This window comes from Schistocerca gregaria, chromosome 8, assembly GCF_023897955.1.
Source record: "Schistocerca gregaria isolate iqSchGreg1 chromosome 8, iqSchGreg1.2, whole genome shotgun sequence".
NCBI lineage: Eukaryota > Metazoa > Arthropoda > Insecta > Orthoptera > Acrididae > Schistocerca > Schistocerca gregaria.
Genome location: NC_064927.1, coordinates 23,873,343 through 23,892,335, shown reverse-complemented (window position 1 = coordinate 23,892,335; position 18,993 = coordinate 23,873,343).

Sequence of the window (18,993 nt, the reverse complement as noted above, 5' to 3'; positions counted from 1 at the left end):
ATTGAATACAACTGTCATCATTCGCACTTTCTTCCACGGGAGGTATGACTCAAACAGTCTACGCTTTGATCGTTCCCTGGAAGACCACTAGTAGTTTCCGATGCACATCTGGAGGTATTCTGTAATCTGTGGCCTATCAGAGTGTTGATGAAACACAGAAATTGCATCGGGATTGAATACAACAGTCACCATGCGCACTTTCCTCCGTGGGAGTAATTCTCAAACAGTCTGTGCTTTGATCCTTCCATGTAAGAACAGTAGTAGTTTCCGATGCACATCTGGAGGCATTCTGTAATCTGTGGACTATCAGAGTGTTGATGAAACACAGAAATTGCATCGGGATTGAATTCAACGGTCACCATGCGCACATTCCTCGACGGGAGTAAAGTCTGATACAGTGTACGATTTGATCGTACCCTGGAAGACCAGTAGTAGTTTCCGATGCACATCTGGTGGCATTCTGTAATCTTTAGACTATCAGGGTGTTGATGAAACACAGAAATTGCATCGGGATTGAATACAACAGTACCCATGCGCACTTTCCTCAATGGGAGTAATGTCTCTAACAGTCTACGCTTTGATCGTTCCCTGGAATACCAGTAGTAGTTTCCGATGCACATCTGGAGGCTTTCTGTACTCTGTGGACTATCAGAGTGCTGATGAAACACAGAAATTGCATCGGGATTGAATACAACAGTTACCATGCGCACTTTCCTCTATGGGAGTAATGTCTCTAACAGTCTACGCTTTCATCGTTCCCTGGAAGACCATTAGTAGTTTCCGATGCACATCTGGTGGCATTCTGTAAACTGTGGACTATCAGAGTGTTTGTGAAACACAGAAATTGCATCGGGAATGAATACAACAGTCACCATGCGCACATTTCTACATAAAAGTAATGTCTCGAACAGTCTACGCTTTGATCGTTCCCTGGAAGACCAGTAGTAGTTTCCGATGAACATCTGGAGGCATTCTGTAATCAGTGGACTATCAGAGTGTTGATGAAACACAGAAATTGCATCGGGATTGAAAAGAACAGTCACCATGCGCACTTTCCTCCATGGGAGTAATGTCTCAAACAGTCTACGCTTTGACCGTTCCCTGGAAGACCAGTAGTAGTTTACGATGCACATCTGGAGGCATTCTGTAATCTGTGGACTATCAGAGTGTTGATGAAACACAAAAATTGCATCGGGATTGAATACAACAGTCACCATGCGCACTTTCCTCCACGGTAGTAATGTCTCAAACAGTCTACGCTTTGATCGTTCCCTGTAAGACCAGTAGTAGTTTCCGATGATCATCTGGCGGCATTCTGTATTCTGTGGACTATCAGAGTGTTGATGAAACACAGAAATTGCATCGGGATTGAATTCAACGGTCACCATGCGCACATTCCTCGACGGGAGTAAAGTCTGATACAGTGTACGATTTGATCGTTCCCTGGAAGACCAGTAGTAGTTTCCGATGCACATCTGGTGGCATTCTGTAATCTTTAGACTATCAGAGTGTTGATGAAACACAGAAATTGCATCGGTATTGAATACAACAGTACCCATGCGCACTTTCCTCAATGGGAGTAATGTCTCTAACAGTCTACGCTTTGATCGTTCCCTGGAAGACCTGTAGTAGTTTCCGATGCACATCTGGTGGCATTCTGTAATCTTTAGACTATCAGGGTGTTGATGAAATACAGAAATTGCATCGGGATTGAATACAACAGTACCCATGCGCACTTTCCTCAATGGGAGTAATGTCTCTAACAGTCTACGCTTTGATCGTTCCCTGGAATACCAGTAGTAGTTTCCGATGCACATCTGGAGGCTTTCTGTACTTTGTGGACTATCAGAGTGCTGATGCAACACAGAAATTGCATCGGGATTGAATTCAACAGCCTCCATGCGCAGATTCCTCCATGGGAGTAATGAGTCTAATAGTATACGCTTTGATCGTTCCCTGGAAGACCAGTAGTAGTTTCAATTGCACATCTGGAGGCATTCTGTAATCTGTGGACTATCAGAGTGTTGATGAAACACAGAAATTGCATCTTGATTGAATACAACAGTCACCATGCGCACATTCCTCCATGGGAGTAATGTCCCTAACAGTCTACGCTTTGATCGTTCCCTGGAAGACCACTAGTAGTTTCCGATGCACATCTGGAGGCATTCTGTAATCTGTGGCCTATCTGAGTGTTGATGAAACACAGAAATTGCATCGGGATTGAATACAACAGTCACCTTGCGCACTTTCCTCCATGGGAGTAATTCTCAAACAGTCTACGCTTTGATCCTTCCCTGTAAGAACAGTAGTAGTTTCCGATGTACATCTGGAGGCATTCTGTAATCTGTGGAGTATCAGAGTGTTGATGAAACACAGAAATTGCATCGGGATTGAATACAACAGTTACCACGCGCACTTTCCTCCACGGGAGTAATGACTCAAACAGTCTACGCTTTGATCGTTCCCTGGAAGACCGTTAGTAGTTTTCGATGCACATCGTGTGGCATTCTATAATCTGTAGACTATCAGAGTGTTGATGAAACACAGAAATTGCATCGGGATTGAATACAACAGTTACCATGCGCACTTTCCTCCATGTTAGTAATGTCTCTAACAGTCTACGCTTTGATCGTTCCCTGGAAGACCAGTAGTAGTTTCAATTGCACATCTGGAGGCATTCTGTAATCTGTGGACTATCAGAGTGTTGATGAAACACAGAAATTGCATCGGGATTGAATACAACAGTCACCATGAGCACTTTCCTCCATGGGAGTAATTCTCAAACAGTCTACGCTTTGATCCTTCCCTGTAAGAACAGTAGTAGTTTCCGATGCACATCTGGAGGCATTCTGTAATCTGTGGAGTATCAGAGTGTTGATGAAACACAGAAATTGCATCGGGATTGAATACAACAGTCACCACGCGCACTTTCCTCCACGGGAGTAATGACTCAAACAGTACGCTTTGATCGTTCCCTGGAAGACCATTAGTAGTTTTCGATGCACATCGTGTGGCATTCTATAATCTGTAGACTATCAGAGTGTTGATGAAACACAGAAATTGCATCGGGATTGAATACAACAGTTACCATGCGCACTTTCCTCCATGTTAGTAATGTCTCTAACAGTCTACGCTTTGATCGTTCCCTGGAAGACCAGTAGTAGTTTCAATTGCACATCTGGAGGCATTCTGTAATCTGTGGACTATCAGAGTGTTGATGAAACACAGAAATTGCATCGGGATTGAATACAACAGTCACCATGCGCACTTTCCTCCATGGGAGTAATGTCTCTAACAGTCTACGATTTGATCGTTCCCTGGAATACCAGTAGTAGTTCCGATGCACATCTGGAGGCTTACTGTACTCTGTGGACTATCAGAGTGTTGATGAAACACAGAATTTGCATCGGGATTGAATACAACAGCCTCCATGCGCAGATTCCTCCATGGGAGTAATGTCTCTAACAGATTACGCTTTGATCGATCCCTGGAAGACCAGTAGTAGTTTCAATTGCACATCTGGAGGCATTCTGTAATCTGTGGACTATCAGAGTGTTGTTGAAACACAGAAATTGCATCGGGATTGAATACAACAGTCACCATGCGCACTTTCCTCCATGGGAGTAATGTCTCTAACAGTCTTCTCTTTGATCGTTCCCTGGAAGGCCAGTAGTAGATGCCGATGCACATCTGGAGGCTCTCTGTAATCTGTGGACTATCAGAGTGTTGATGAAACACAGAAATTGCATCGGAATTGAAAAGAACAGTCACCATGCGCACTTTCCGCCATGGGAGTAATGTCTCTAACAGTCTACGCTTTGATCGTTCCCTGGAATACCAGTAGTAGTGTCCGATGCACATCTGGAGGCTTTCTGTACTCTGTGGACTATCAGAGTGTTGATGAAACACAGAAATTGCATCGGGATTGAATACAACAGTCTCCATGCGCAGATTCCTCCATGGGAGTAATGTCTCTAACAGTCTACGCTTTCATCGTTCCCTGGAAGACCAGTAGTAGTTTCAATTGCACATCTGGATGTATTCTATTATCCGTGGACTATCAGAGTGTTGATGAAACACAGAAATTGCATCGGGATTGAATACAACAGTCACCATGCGCACTTTCCTCATTGGGAGTAATGTCTCTAACAGTCTACGCTTTGATCGTTCCCTGGAATACCAGTAGTAGCTTCCGATGCACATCTGGAGGCTTTCTGTACTCTGTGGACTATCAGAGTGTTGATGAAACACAGAAATTGCATCGGGATTGAATACAACAGTCTCCATGCGCAGATTCCTCCATGGGAGTAATGAGTCTAACAGTTTACGCTTTGATCGTTCCCTGACTGACCAGTAGTAGTTTCAATTGCACATCTGGAGGCATTCTGAAATCTGTGGACTATCAGACTGTTGATGAAACACAGAAATTGCATCGGGATGGAATACAACAGTCACCATGAGCACATTCCTCCATGGGAGTAATGTCCCTAACAGACTACGCTTTGATCGTTCCCTGGAAGACCAGTAGTAGTTTCCGATGCACATCTGGAGGCATTCTGTAATCTGTGGACTATCAGACTGTTGATGAAACACAGAAATTGCATCGGGATTGAATGCAACAGTCACCTTGCGCACTTTTCTCCATGGGAGTAATGTCTCAAACAGTCTACGCTTTGATCGTTCCCTGGAAGACCTGTAGTAGTTCCCGATGCACATCTGGAGGCATTCTGTAATCTGTGGAGTATCAGAGTGTTGATGAAACACAGAATTTGCATCGGGATTGAATACAACAGGCACCATTCGCACTTTCCTCCATGGAAAGAATTCTCAAACAGTCTACGCTTTGATCGTTCCCTGGAAGACCAGTAGTAGTTTCAATTGCACATCTGGAGGCATTCTGTAATCTGTGGACTATCAGAGTGTTGATGAAACACGGAAATTGCATCGGGATTGAATTCAACGGTCACCATGCGCACATTCCTCGACGGGAGTAAAGTCTGATACAGTGTACGATTTGATCGTTCCCTGGAAGACCAGTAGTAGTTTCCGATGCACATCTGGTGGCATTCTGTAATCTTTATACTATCAGGGTGTTGATGAAACACAGAAATTGCATCGGGATTGAATACAACAGTCTCCATGCGCAGATTCCTCCATGGGAGTAATGTCTCTAACAGTCTACGCTTTTATCGTTCCCTGGAAGACCAGTAGTAGTTTGAATTGCACATCTGGAGGTATTCTATTATCCGTTGGACTATCAGAGTGTTGATGAAACACAGAAATTGCATCGGGATTGAATACAACAGTACCCATGCGCACTTTCCTCAATGGGAGTAATGTCTCTAACAGTCTACGCTTTGATCGTTCCCTGGAATACCAGTAGTAGTTTCCGATGCACATCTGGAGGCTTTCTGTACTCTGTGGACTATCAGAGTGCTGATGAAACACAGAAATTGCATCGGGATTGAATACAACAGTCTCCATGCGCAGATTCCTCCATGGGAGTAATGAGTCTAACAGTATACGCTTTGATCGTTCCCTGGAAGACCAGTAGTAGTTTCAATTGCACATCTGGAGGCATTCTGTAATCTGTGGACTATCAGAGTGTTGATGAAACACAGAAATTGCATCGGGATTGAATACAACAGTCACCATGCGCACATTCCTCCATGGGAGTAATGTCCCTAACAGTCTACGCTTTGATCGTTCCCTGGAAGACCAGTAGTAGTTTCCGATGCACATCTGGAGGCATTCTGTAGTCTGTGGACTATCAGACTGTTGATGAAACACAGAAATTGCATCGGGATTGAATGCAACAGTCACCTTGCGCACTTTCCTCCATGGGAGTAATGTCTCAAACAGTCTACGCTTTGATCGTTCCCTGGAAGACCTGTAGTAGTTTCCGATGCACATGTGGAGGCATTCTGTAATCTGTGGAGTATCAGAGTGTTGATGAAACACAGAATTTGCATCGGGATTGAATACAACTGTCATCATTCGCACTTTCTTCCACGGGAGGTATGTCTCAAACAGTCTACGCTTTGATCGTTCCCTGGAAGACCACTAGTAGTTTCCGATGCACATCTGGAGGCATTCTGTAATCTGTGGCCTATCAGAGTGTTGATGAAACACAGAAATTGCATCGGGATTGAATACAACAGTCACCATGCGCACTTTCCTCCATGGGAGTAATTCTCAAACAGTCTATGATTTGATCCTTCCCTGTAAGAACAGTAGTAGTTTCCGATGCACATCTGGAGGCATTCTGTAATCTATGGACTATCAGAGTGTTGATGAAACACAGAAATTGCATCGGGATTGAATACAACAGTCACCACGCGCACTTTCCTCCACGGGAGTAATGACTCAAACAGTCTACGTTTTGATCGTTCCCTGGAAGACCAGTAGTAGTTTTCGATGCACATCGTGTGGCATTCTATAATCTGTAGACTATCAGAGTGTTGATGAAACACAGAAATTGCATCGGGATTGAATACAACAGTTACCATGCGCATTTTCCTCCATGGGAGTAATGTCTCTAACAGTCTACGCTTTGATCGTTCCCTGGAAGACCATTAGTAGTTTCCGATGCACATCTGGAGGCATTCTGTAATCTGTGGGCTATCAGTGTGTTGATGAAACACAGAAATTGCATCGGGATTGAAAAGAACGGTCACCATGCGCACTTTCCTCCATGGGAGTAATGCCTCAAACAGTCTACGCTTTGACCGTTCCCTGGAAGACCAGTAGTAGTTTCCGATGAACATCTGGAGGCATTCTGTAATCTGTGGACTATCAGAGTGTTGATGAAACACAGAAATTGCATCGGGATTGAATACAACAGTCACCATGCGCACTTTCCTCAATGGGAGTAATGTCTCTAACAGTCTACGCTTTGATCGTTCCCTGGAATACCAGTAGTAGCTTCCGATGCACATCTGGAGGCTTTCAGTACTCTGTGGACTATCAGAGTGTTGATGAAACACAGAAATTGCATCGGGATTGAATACAACAGTCTCCATGCGCAGATTCCTCCATGGGAGTAATGAGTCTAACAGTTTACGCTTTGATCGTTCCCTGACTGACCAGTAGTAGTTTCAATTGCACATCTGGAGGCATTCTGAAATCTGTGGACTATCAGACTGTTGATGAAACACAGAAATTGCATCGGGATGGAATACAACAGTCACCATGCGCACATTCCTCCATGGGAGTAATGTCCCTAACAGACTACGCTTTGATCGTTCCCTGGAAGACCAGTAGTAGTTTCCGATGCACATCTGGAGGCATTCTGTAATCTGTGGACTATCAGACTGTTGATGAAACACAGAAATTGCATCGGGATTGAATGCAACAGTCACCTTGCGCACTTTTCTCCATGGGAGTAATGTCTCAAACAGTCTACCCTTTGATCGTTCCCTGGAAGACCTGTAGTAGTTCCCGATGCACATCTGGAGGCATTCTGTAAACTGTGGAGTATCAGAGTGTTGATGAAACACAGAATTTGCATCGGGATTGAATACAACAGGCACCATTCGCACTTTCCTCCATGGAAAGAATTCTCAAACAGTCTACGCTTTGATCGTTCCCTGGAAGACCAGTAGTAGTTTCAATTGCACATCTGGAGGCATTCTGTAATCTGTGGACTATCAGAGTGTTGATGAAACACAGAAATTGCATCGGGATTGAATACAACAGTCACCATGCGCACTTTCCTCCATGGGAGTAATTCTCAAACAGTCTGTGCTTTGATCCTTCCATGTAAGAACAGTAGTAGTTTCCGATGCACATCTGGAGGCATTCTGTAATCTGTGGACTATCAGAGTGTTGATGAAACACAGAAATTGCATCGGGATTGAATACAACAGTCACCACGCGCACTTTCCTCCACGGGAGTAATGACTCAAACAGTCTACGCTTTGATCGTTCCCTGGAAGACCAGTAGTAGTTTTCGATGCACATCGGGTGGCATTCTGTAATCTGTAGACTATCAGGGTGTTGATGAAACACAGAAATTGAATCGGGATTGAATACAACAGTTACCATGCGCACTTTCCTCTATGGGAGTAATGTCTCTAACAGTTTACGCTTTCATCGTTCCCTGGAAGACTATTAGTAGTTTCCGATGCACATCTGGTGGCATTCTGTAAACTGTGGACTATCAGAGTGTTGATGAAACACAGAAATTGCATCGGGAATGAATACAACAGTCACCATGCGCACATTTCTACATAAAAGTAATGTCTCGAACAGTCTACGCTTTGATCGTTCCCTGGAAGACCAGTAGTAGTTTCCGATGAACATCTGGAGGCATTCTGTAATCTGTGGACTATCAGAGTGTTGATGAAACACAGATATTGCATCGGGATTGAAAAGAACAGTCACCATGCGCACTTTCCTCCATGGGAGTAATGTCTCAAACAGTCTACGCTTTGACCGTTCCCTGGAAGACCAGTAGTAGTTTACGATGCACATCTGGAGGCATTCTGTAATCTGTGGACTATCAGAGTGTTGATGAAACAGAAAAATTGCATCGGGATTGAATACAACAGTCACCATGCGCACTTTCCTCCACGGTAGTAATGTCTCAAACAGTCTACGCTTTGATCGTTCCCTGTAAGACCAGTAGTAGTTTCCGATGATCATCTGGCGGCATTCTGTAATCTGTGGACTATCAGAGTGTTGATGAAACACAGAAATTGCATCGGGATTGAATTCAACGGTCACCATGCGCACTTTCCTCCACGGTAGTAATGTCTCAAACAGTCTACGCTTTGATCGTTCCCTGTAAGACCAGTAATAGTTTCCGATGATCATCTGGCGGCATTCTGTAATCTGTGGACTATCAGAGTGTTGATGAAACACAGAAATTGCATCGGGATTTAATACAACAGTCTCCATGCGCAGATTCCTCCATGGGAGTAATGTCTCTAACAGTCTACGCTTTTATCGTTCCCTGGAAGACCAGTAGTAGTTTCAATTGCACATCTGGAGATATTCTATTATCCGTTGGACTATCAGAGTGTTGATGAAACACAGAAATTGCATCGGGATTGAATACAACAGTACCCATGCGCACTTTCCTCAATGGGAGTAATGTCTCTAACAGTCTACGCTTTGATCGTTCCCTGGAAGACCAGTAGTAGTTTCCGATGCACATCTGGAGGCATTCTGTAATCTGTGGACTGTCAGACTGTTGATGAAACACAGAAATTGCATCGGGATTGAATGCAACAGTCACCTTGCGCACTTTCCTCCATGGGAGTAATGTCTCAAACAGTCTACGCTTTGATCGTTCCCTGGAAGACCTGTAGTAGTTTCCGATGCACATCTGGAGGCATTCTGTAATCTGTGGACTATCAGAGTGTTGATGAAGCACAGAATTTGCATCGGGATTGAATACAACTGTCATCATTCGCACTTTCTTCCACGGGAGGTATGTCTCAAACAGTCTACGCTTTGATCGTTCCCTGGAAGACCACTAGTAGTTTCCGATGCACATCTGGAGGCATTCTGTAATCTGTGGCCTATCAGAGTGTTGATGAAACACAGAAATTCCATCGGGATTGAATACAACAGTCACCATGCGCACTTTCCTCCATGGGAGTAATTCTCAAACAGTCTATGATTTGATCCTTCCCTGTAAGAACAGTAGTAGTTTCCGATGCACATCTGGAGGCATTCTGTAATCTGTGGACTATCAGAGTGTTGATGAAACACAGAAATTGCATCGGGATTGAATACAACAGTCACCACGCGCACTTTCCTCCACGGGAGTAATGACTCAAACAGTCTACGCTTTGATCTTCCCTGGAAGACCAGTAGTAGTTTTCGATGCACATCGTGTGGCATTCTATAATCTGTAGACTATCAGAGTGTTGATGAAACACAGAAATTGCATCGGGATTGAATACAACAGTCACCATGCGCACTTTCCTCCATGGGAGTAATTCTCAAACAGTCTATGATTTGATCCTTCCCTGTAAGAACAGTAGTAGTTTCCGATGCACATCTGGAGGCATTTTGTAATCTGTGGACTATCAGAGTGTTGATGAAACACAGAAATTGCATCGGGATTGAATACAACAGTCACCACGCGCACTTTCCTCCACGGGAGTAATGACTCAAACAGTCTACGTTTTGATCGTTCCCTGGAAGACCAGTAGTAGTTTTCGATGCACATCGTGTGGCATTCTATAATCTGTAGACTATCAGAGTGTTGATGAAACACAGAAATTGCATCGGGATTGAATACAACAGTTACCATGCGCATTTTCCTCCATGGGAGTAATGTCTCTAACAGTCTACGCTTTGATCGTTCCCTGGAAGACCATTAGTAGTTTCCGATGCACATCTGGAGGCATTCTGTAATCTGTGGGCTATCAGTGTGTTGATGAAACACAGAAATTGCATCGGGATTGAAAAGAACGGTCACCATGCGCACTTTCCTCCATGGGAGTAATGCCTCAAACAGTCTACGCTTTGACCGTTCCCTGGAAGACCAGTAGTAGTTTCCGATGAACATCTGGAGGCATTCTGTAATCTGTGGACTATCAGAGTGTTGATGAAACACAGAAATTGCATCGGGATTGAATACAACAGTCACCATGCGCACTTTCCTCAATGGGAGTAATGTCTCTAACAGTCTACGCTTTGATCGTTCCCTGGAATACCAGTAGTAGCTTCCGATGCACATCTGGAGGCTTTCAGTACTCTGTGGACTATCAGAGTGTTGATGAAACACAGAAATTGCATCGGGATTGAATACAACAGTCTCCATGCGCAGATTCCTCTATGGGAGTAATGAGTCTAACAGTTTACGCTTTGATCGTTCCCTGACTGACCAGTAGTAGTTTCAATTGCACATCTGGAGGCATTCTGAAATCTGTGGACTATCAGACTGTTGATGAAACACAGAAATTGCATCGGGATGGAATACAACAGTCACCATGCGCACATTCCTCCATGGGAGTAATGTCCCTAACAGACTACGCTTTGATCGTTCCCTGGAAGACCAGTAGTAGTTTCCGATGCACATCTGGAGGCATTCTGTAATCTGTGGACTATCAGACTGTTGATGAAACACAGAAATTGCATCGGGATTGAATGCAACAGTCACCTTGCGCACTTTTCTCCATGGGAGTAATGTCTCAAACAGTCTACGCTTTGATCGTTCCCTGGAAGACCTGTAGTCGTTCCCGATGCACATCTGGAGGCATTCTGTAAACTGTGGAGTATCAGAGTGTTGATGAAACACAGAATTTGCATCGGGATTGAATACAACAGGCACCATTCGCACTTTCCTCCATGGAAAGAATTCTCAAACAGTCTACGCTTTGATCGTTCCCTGGAAGACCAGTAGTAGTTTCAATTGCACATCTGGAGGCATTCTGTAATCTGTGGACTATCAGAGTGTTGATGAAACACAGAAATTGCATCGGGATTGAATACAACAGTCACCATGCGCACTTTCCTCCATGGGAGTAATTCTCAAACAGTCTGTGCTTTGATCCTTCCATGTAAGAACAGTAGTAGTTTCCGATGCACATCTGGAGGCATTCTGTAATCTGTGGACTATCAGAGTGTTGATGAAACACAGAAATTGCATCGGGATTGAATACAACAGTCACCACGCGCACTTTCCTCCACGGGAGTAATGACTCAAACAGTCTACGCTTTGATCGTTCCCTGTAAGACCAGTAGTAGTTTCCGATGATCATCTGGCGGCATTCTGTAATCTGTGGACTATCAGAGTGTTGATGAAACACAGAAATTGCATCGGGATTTAATACAACAGTCTCCATGCGCAGATTCCTCCATGGGAGTAATGTCTCTAACAGTCTACGCTTTTATCGTTCCCTGGAAGACCAGTAGTAGTTTCAATTGCACATCTGGAGATATTCTATTATCCGTTGGACTATCAGAGTGTTGATGAAACACAGAAATTGCATCGGGATTGAATACAACAGTACCCATGCGCACTTTCCTCAATGGGAGTAATGTCTCTAACAGTCTACGCTTTGATCGTTCCCTGGAAGACCAGTAGTAGTTTCCGATGCACATCTGGAGGCATTCTGTAATCTGTGGACTATCAGACTGTTGATGAAACACAGAAATTGCATCGGGATTGAATGCAACAGTCACCTTGCGCACTTTCCTCCATGGGAGTAATGTCTCAAACAGTCTACGCTTCGATCGTTCCCTGGAAGACCTGTAGTAGTTTCCGATGCACATCTGGAGGCATTCTGTAATCTGTGGACTATCAGAGTGTTGATGAAGCACAGAATTTGCATCGGGATTCAATACAACTGTCATCATTCGCACTTTCTTCCACGGGAGGTATGTCTCAAACAGTCTACGCTTTGATCGTTCCCTGGAAGACCACTAGTAGTTTCCGATGCACATCTGGAGGCATTCTGTAATCTGTGGCCTATCAGAGTGTTGATGAAACACAGAAATTGCATCGGGATTGAATACAACAGTCACCATGCGCACTTTCCTCCATGGGAGTAATTCTCAAACAGTCTATGATTTGATCCTTCCCTGTAAGAACAGTAGTAGTTTCCGATGCACATCTGGAGGCATTCTGTAATCTGTGGACTATCAGAGTGTTGATGAAACACAGAAATTGCATCGGGATTGAATACAACAGTCACCACGCGCACTTTCCTCCACGGGAGTAATGACTCAAACAGTCTACGCTTTGATCGTTCCCTGGAAGACCAGTAGTAGTTTTCGATGCACATCGTGTGGCATTCTATAATCTGTAGACTATCAGAGTGTTGATGAAACACAGAAATTGCATCGGGATTGAATACAACAGTCACCATGCGCACTTTCCTCCATGGGAGTAATTCTCAAACAGTCTATGATTTGATCCTTCCCTGTAAGAACAGTAGTAGTTTCCGATGCACATCTGGAGGCATTTTGTAATCTGTGGACTATCAGAGTGTTGATGAAACACAGAAATTGCATCGGGATTGAATACAACAGTCACCACGCGCACTTTCCTCCACGGGAGTAATGACTCAAACAGTCTACGCTTTGATCGTTCCCTGTAAGACCAGTAGTAGTTTCCGATGATCATCTGGCGGCATTCTGTAATCTGTGGACTATCAGAGTGTTGATGAAACACAGAAATTGCATCGGGATTTAATACAACAGTCTCCATGCGCAGATTCCTCCATGGGAGTAATGTCTCTAACAGTCTACGCTTTTATCGTTCCCTGGAAGACCAGTAGTAGTTTCAATTGCACATCTGGAGATATTCTATTATCCGTTGGACTATCAGAGTGTTGATGAAACACAGAAATTGCATCGGGATTGAATACAACAGTACCCATGCGCACTTTCCTCAATGGGAGTAATGTCTCTAACAGTCTACGCTTTGATCGTTCCCTGGAAGACCAGTAGTAGTTTCCGATGCACATCTGGAGGCATTCTGTAATCTGTGGACTATCAGACTGTTGATGAAACACAGAAATTGCATCGGGATTGAATGCAACAGTCACCTTGCGCACTTTCCTCCATGGGAGTAATGTCTCAAACAGTCTACGCTTCGATCGTTCCCTGGAAGACCTGTAGTAGTTTCCGATGCACATCTGGAGGCATTCTGTAATCTGTGGACTATCAGAGTGTTGATGAAGCACAGAATTTGCATCGGGATTGAATACAACTGTCATCATTCGCACTTTCTTCCACGGGAGGTATGTCTCAAACAGTCTACGCTTTGATCGTTCCCTGGAAGACCACTAGTAGTTTCCGATGCACATCTGGAGGCATTCTGTAATCTGTGGCCTATCAGAGTGTTGATGAAACACAGAAATTGCATCGGGATTGAATACAACAGTCACCATGCGCACTTTCCTCCATGGGAGTAATTCTCAAACAGTCTATGATTTGATCCTTCCCTGTAAGAACAGTAGTAGTTTCCGATGCACATCTGGAGGCATTCTGTAATCTTTTTACTATCAGAGTGTGGATGGAACACAGAAATTGCATCGGGATTGAATACAACAGTCACCACGCGCACTTTCCTCCACGGGAGTAATGACTCAAACAGTCTACGCTTTGATCGTTCCCTGGAAGACCAGTAGTAGTTTTCGATGCACATCGTGTGGCATTCTATAATCTGTAGACTATCAGAGTGTTGATGAAACACAGAAATTGCATCGGGATTGAATACAACAGTCACCATGCGCACTTTCCTCCATGGGAGTAATTCTCAAACAGTCTATGATTTGATCCTTCCCTGTAAGAACAGTAGTAGTTTCCGATGCACATCTGGAGGCATTTTGTAATCTGTGGACTATCAGAGTGTTGATGAAACACAGAAATTGCATCGGGATTGAATACAACAGTCACCACGCGCACTTTCCTCCACGGGAGTAATGACTCAAACAGTCTACGTTTTGATCGTTCCCTGGAAGACCAGTAGTAGTTTTCGATGCACATCGTGTGGCATTCTATAATCTGTAGACTATCAGAGTGTTGATGAAACACAGAAATTGCATCGGGATTGAATACAACAGTTACCATGCGCATTTTCCTCCATGGGAGTAATGTCTCTAACAGTCTACGCTTTGATCGTTCCCTGGAAGACCATTAGTAGTTTCCGATGCACATCTGGAGGCATTCTGTAATCTGTGGGCTATCAGTGTGTTGATGAAACACAGAAATTGCATCGGGATTGAAAAGAACGGTCACCATGCGCACTTTCCTCCATGGGAGTAATGCCTCAAACAGTCTACGCTTTGACCGTTCCCTGGAAGACCAGTAGTAGTTTCCGATGAACATCTGGAGGCATTCTGTAATCTGTGGACTATCAGAGTGTTGATGAAACACAGAAATTGCATCGGGATTGAATACAACAGTCACCATGCGCACTTTCCTCAATGGGAGTAATGTCTCTAACAGTCTACGCTTTGATCGTTCCCTGGAATACCAGTAGTAGCTTCCGATGCACATCTGGAGGCTTTCAGTACTCTGTGGACTATCAGAGTGTTGATGAAACACAGAAATTACATCGGGATTGAATACAACAGTCTCCATGCGCAGATTCCTCTATGGGAGTAATGAGTCTAACAGTTTACGCTTTGATCGTTCCCTGACTGACCAGTAGTAGTTTCAATTGCACATCTGGAGGCATTCTGAAATCTGTGGACTATCAGACTGTTGATGAAACACAGAAATTGCATCGGGATGGAATACAACAGTCACCATGCGCACATTCCTCCATGGGAGTAATGTCCCTAACAGACTACGCTTTGATCGTTCCCTGGAAGACCAGTAGTAGTTTCCGATGCACATCTGGAGGCATTCTGTAATCTGTGGACTATCAGACTGTTGATGAAACACAGAAATTGCATCGGGATTGAATGCAACAGTCACCTTGCGCACTTTTCTCCATGGGAGTAATGTCTCAAACAGTCTACGCTTTGATCGTTCCCTGGAAGACCTGTAGTAGTTCCCGATGCACATCTGGAGGCATTCTGTAAACTGTGGAGTATCAGAGTGTTGATGAAACACAGAATTTGCATCGGGATTGAATACAACAGGCACCATTCGCACTTTCCTCCATGGAAAGAATTCTCAAACAGTCTACGCTTTGATCGTTCCCTGGAAGACCAGTAGTAGTTTCAATTGCACATCTGGAGGCATTCTGTAATCTGTGGACTATCAGAGTGTTGATGAAACACAGAAATTGCATCGGGATTGAATACAACAGTCACCATGCGCACTTTCCTCCATGGGAGTAATTCTCAAACAGTCTGTGCTTTGATCCTTCCATGTAAGAACAGTAGTAGTTTCCGATGCACATCTGGAGGCATTCTGTAATCTGTGGACTATCAGAGTGTTGATGAAACACAGAAATTGCATCGGGATTGAATACAACAGTCACCACGCGCACTTTCCTCCACGGGAGTAATGACTCAAACAGTCTACGCTTTGATCGTTCCCTGGAAGACCAGTAGTAGTTTTCGATGCACATCGGGTGGCATTCTGTAATCTGTAGACTATCAGGGTGTTGATGAAACACAGAAATTGAATCGGGATTGAATACAACAGTTACCATGCGCACTTTCCTCTATGGCAGTAATGTCTCTAACAGTTTACGCTTTCATCGTTCCCTGGAAGACCATTAGTAGTTTCCGATGCACATCTGGTGGCATTCTGTAAACTGTGGACTATCAGAGTGTTGATGAAACACAGAAATTGCATCGGGAATGAATACAACAGTCACCATGCGCACATTTCTACATAAAAGTAATGTCTCGAACAGTCTACGCTTTGATCGTTCCCTGGAAGACCAGTAGTAGTTTCCGATGAACATCTGGAGGCATTCTGTAATCTGTGGACTATCAGAGTGTTGATGAAACACAGAAATTGCATCGGGATTGAAAAGAACAGTCACCATGCGCACTTTCCTCCATGGGAGTAATGTCTCAAACAGTCTACGCTTTGACCGTTCCCTGGAAGACCAGTAGTAGTTTACGATGCACATCTGGAGGCATTCTGTAATCTGTGGACTATCAGAGTGTTGATGAAACACAAAAATTGCATCGGGATTGAATACAACAGTCACCATGCGCACTTTCCTCCACGGTAGTAATGTCTCAAACAGTCTACGCTTTGATCGTTCCCTGTAAGACCAGTAGTAGTTTCCGATGATCATCTGGCGGCATTCTGTAATCTGTGGACTATCAGAGTGTTGATGAAACACAGAAATTGCATCGGGATTGAATTCAACGGTCACCATGCGCACTTTCCTCCACGGTAGTAATGTCTCAAACAGTCTACGCTTTGATCGTTCCCTGTAAGACCAGTAGTAGTTTCCGATGATCATCTGGCGGCATTCTGTAATCTGTGGACTATCAGAGTGTTGATGAAACACAGAAATTGCATCAGGATTTAATACAACAGTCTCCATGCGCAGATTCCTCCATGGGAGTAATGTCTCTAACAGTCTACGCTTTTATCGTTCCCTGGAAGACCAGTAGTAGTTTCAATTGCACATCTGGAGGTATTCTATTATCCGTTGGACTATCAGAGTGTTGATGAAACACAGAAATTGCATCGGGATTGAATACAACAGTACCCATGCGCACTTTCCTCAATGGGAGTAATGTCTCTAACAGTCTACGCTTTGATCGTTCCCTGGAAGACCAGTAGTAGTTTCCGATGCACATCTGGAGGCATTCTGTAATCTGTGGACTATCAGACTGTTGATGAAACACAGAAATTGCATCGGGAATGAATACAACAGTCACCATGCGCACATTTATACATAAAAGTAATGTCTCGAACAGTCTACGCTTTGATCGTTCCCTGGAAGACCAGTAGTAGTTTCCGATGAACATCTGGAGGCATTCTGTAATCTGTGGACTATCAGAGTGTTGATGAAACACAGAAATTGCATCGGGATTGAAAAGAACAGTCACCATGCGCACTTTCCTCCATGGGAGTAATGTCTCAAACAGTCTACGCTTTGACCGTTCCCTGGAAGACCAGTAGTAGTTTACGATGCACATCTGGAGGCATTCTGTAATCTGTGGACTATCAGAGTGTTGATGAAACACAAAAATTGCATCGGGATTGAATACAACCGTCACCATGCGCACTTTCCTCCACGGTAGTAATGTCTCAAACAGTCTACGCTTTGATCGTTCCCTGTAAGACCAGTAGTAGTTTCCGATGATCATCTGGCGGCATTCTGTAATCTGTGGACTATCAGAGTGTTGATGAAACACAGAAATTGCATCGGGATTGAATTCAACGGTCACCATGCGCACTTTCCTCCACGGTAGTAATGTCTTAAACAGTCTACGCTTTGATCGTTCCCTGTAAGACCAGTAGTAGTTTCCGATGATCATCTGGCGGCATTCTGTAATCTGTGGACTATCAGAGTGTTGATGAAACACAGAAATTGCATCGGGATTTAATACAACAGTCTCCATGCGCAGATTCCTCCATGGGAGTAATGTCTCTAACAGTCTACGCTTTTATCGTTCCCTGGAAGACCAGTAGTAGTTTCAATTGCACATCTGGAGGTATTCTATTATCCGTTGGACTATCAGAGTGTTGATGAAACACAGAAATTGCATCGGGATTGAATACAACAGTACCCATGCGCACTTTCCTCAATGGGAGTAATGTCTCTAACAGTCTACGCTTTGATCGTTCCCTGGAAGACCAGTAGTAGTTTCCGATGCACATCTGGAGGCATTCTGTAATCTGTGGACTATCAGACTGTTGATGAAACACAGAAATTGCATCGGGATTGAATGCAACAGTCACCTTGCGCACTTTCCTCCATGGGAGTAATGTCTCAAACAGTCTATGCTTTGATCGTTCCCTGGAAGACCTGTAGTAGTTTCCGATGCACATCTGGAGGCATTCTGTAATCTGTGGACTATCAGAGTGTTGATGAAGCACAGAATTTGCATCGGGATTGAATACAACTGTCATCATTCGCACTTTCTTCCACGGGAGGTATGTCTCAAACAGTCTACGGTTTGATCGTTCCCTGGAAGACCACTAGTAGTTTCCGATGCACATCTGGAGGCATTCTGTAATCTGTGGCCTATCAGAGTGTTGATGAAACACAGAAATTGCATCGGGATTGAATACAACAGTCACCATGCGCACTTTCCTCCATGGGAGTAATTCTCAAACAGTCTATGATTTGATCCTTCCCTGTAAGAACAGTAGTAGTTTCCGATGCACATCTGGAGGCATTCTGTAATCTGTGGACTATCAGAGTGTTGATGAAACACAGAAATTGCATCGGGATTGAATACAACAGTCACCACGCGCACTTTCCTCCACGGGAGTAATGACTCAAACAGTCTACGCTTTGATCGTTCCCTGGAAGACCAGTAGTAGTTTTCGATGCACATCGTGTGGCATTCTATAATCTGTAGACTATCAGAGTGTTGATGAAACACAGAAATTGCATCGGGATTGAATACAACAGTTACCATGCGCATT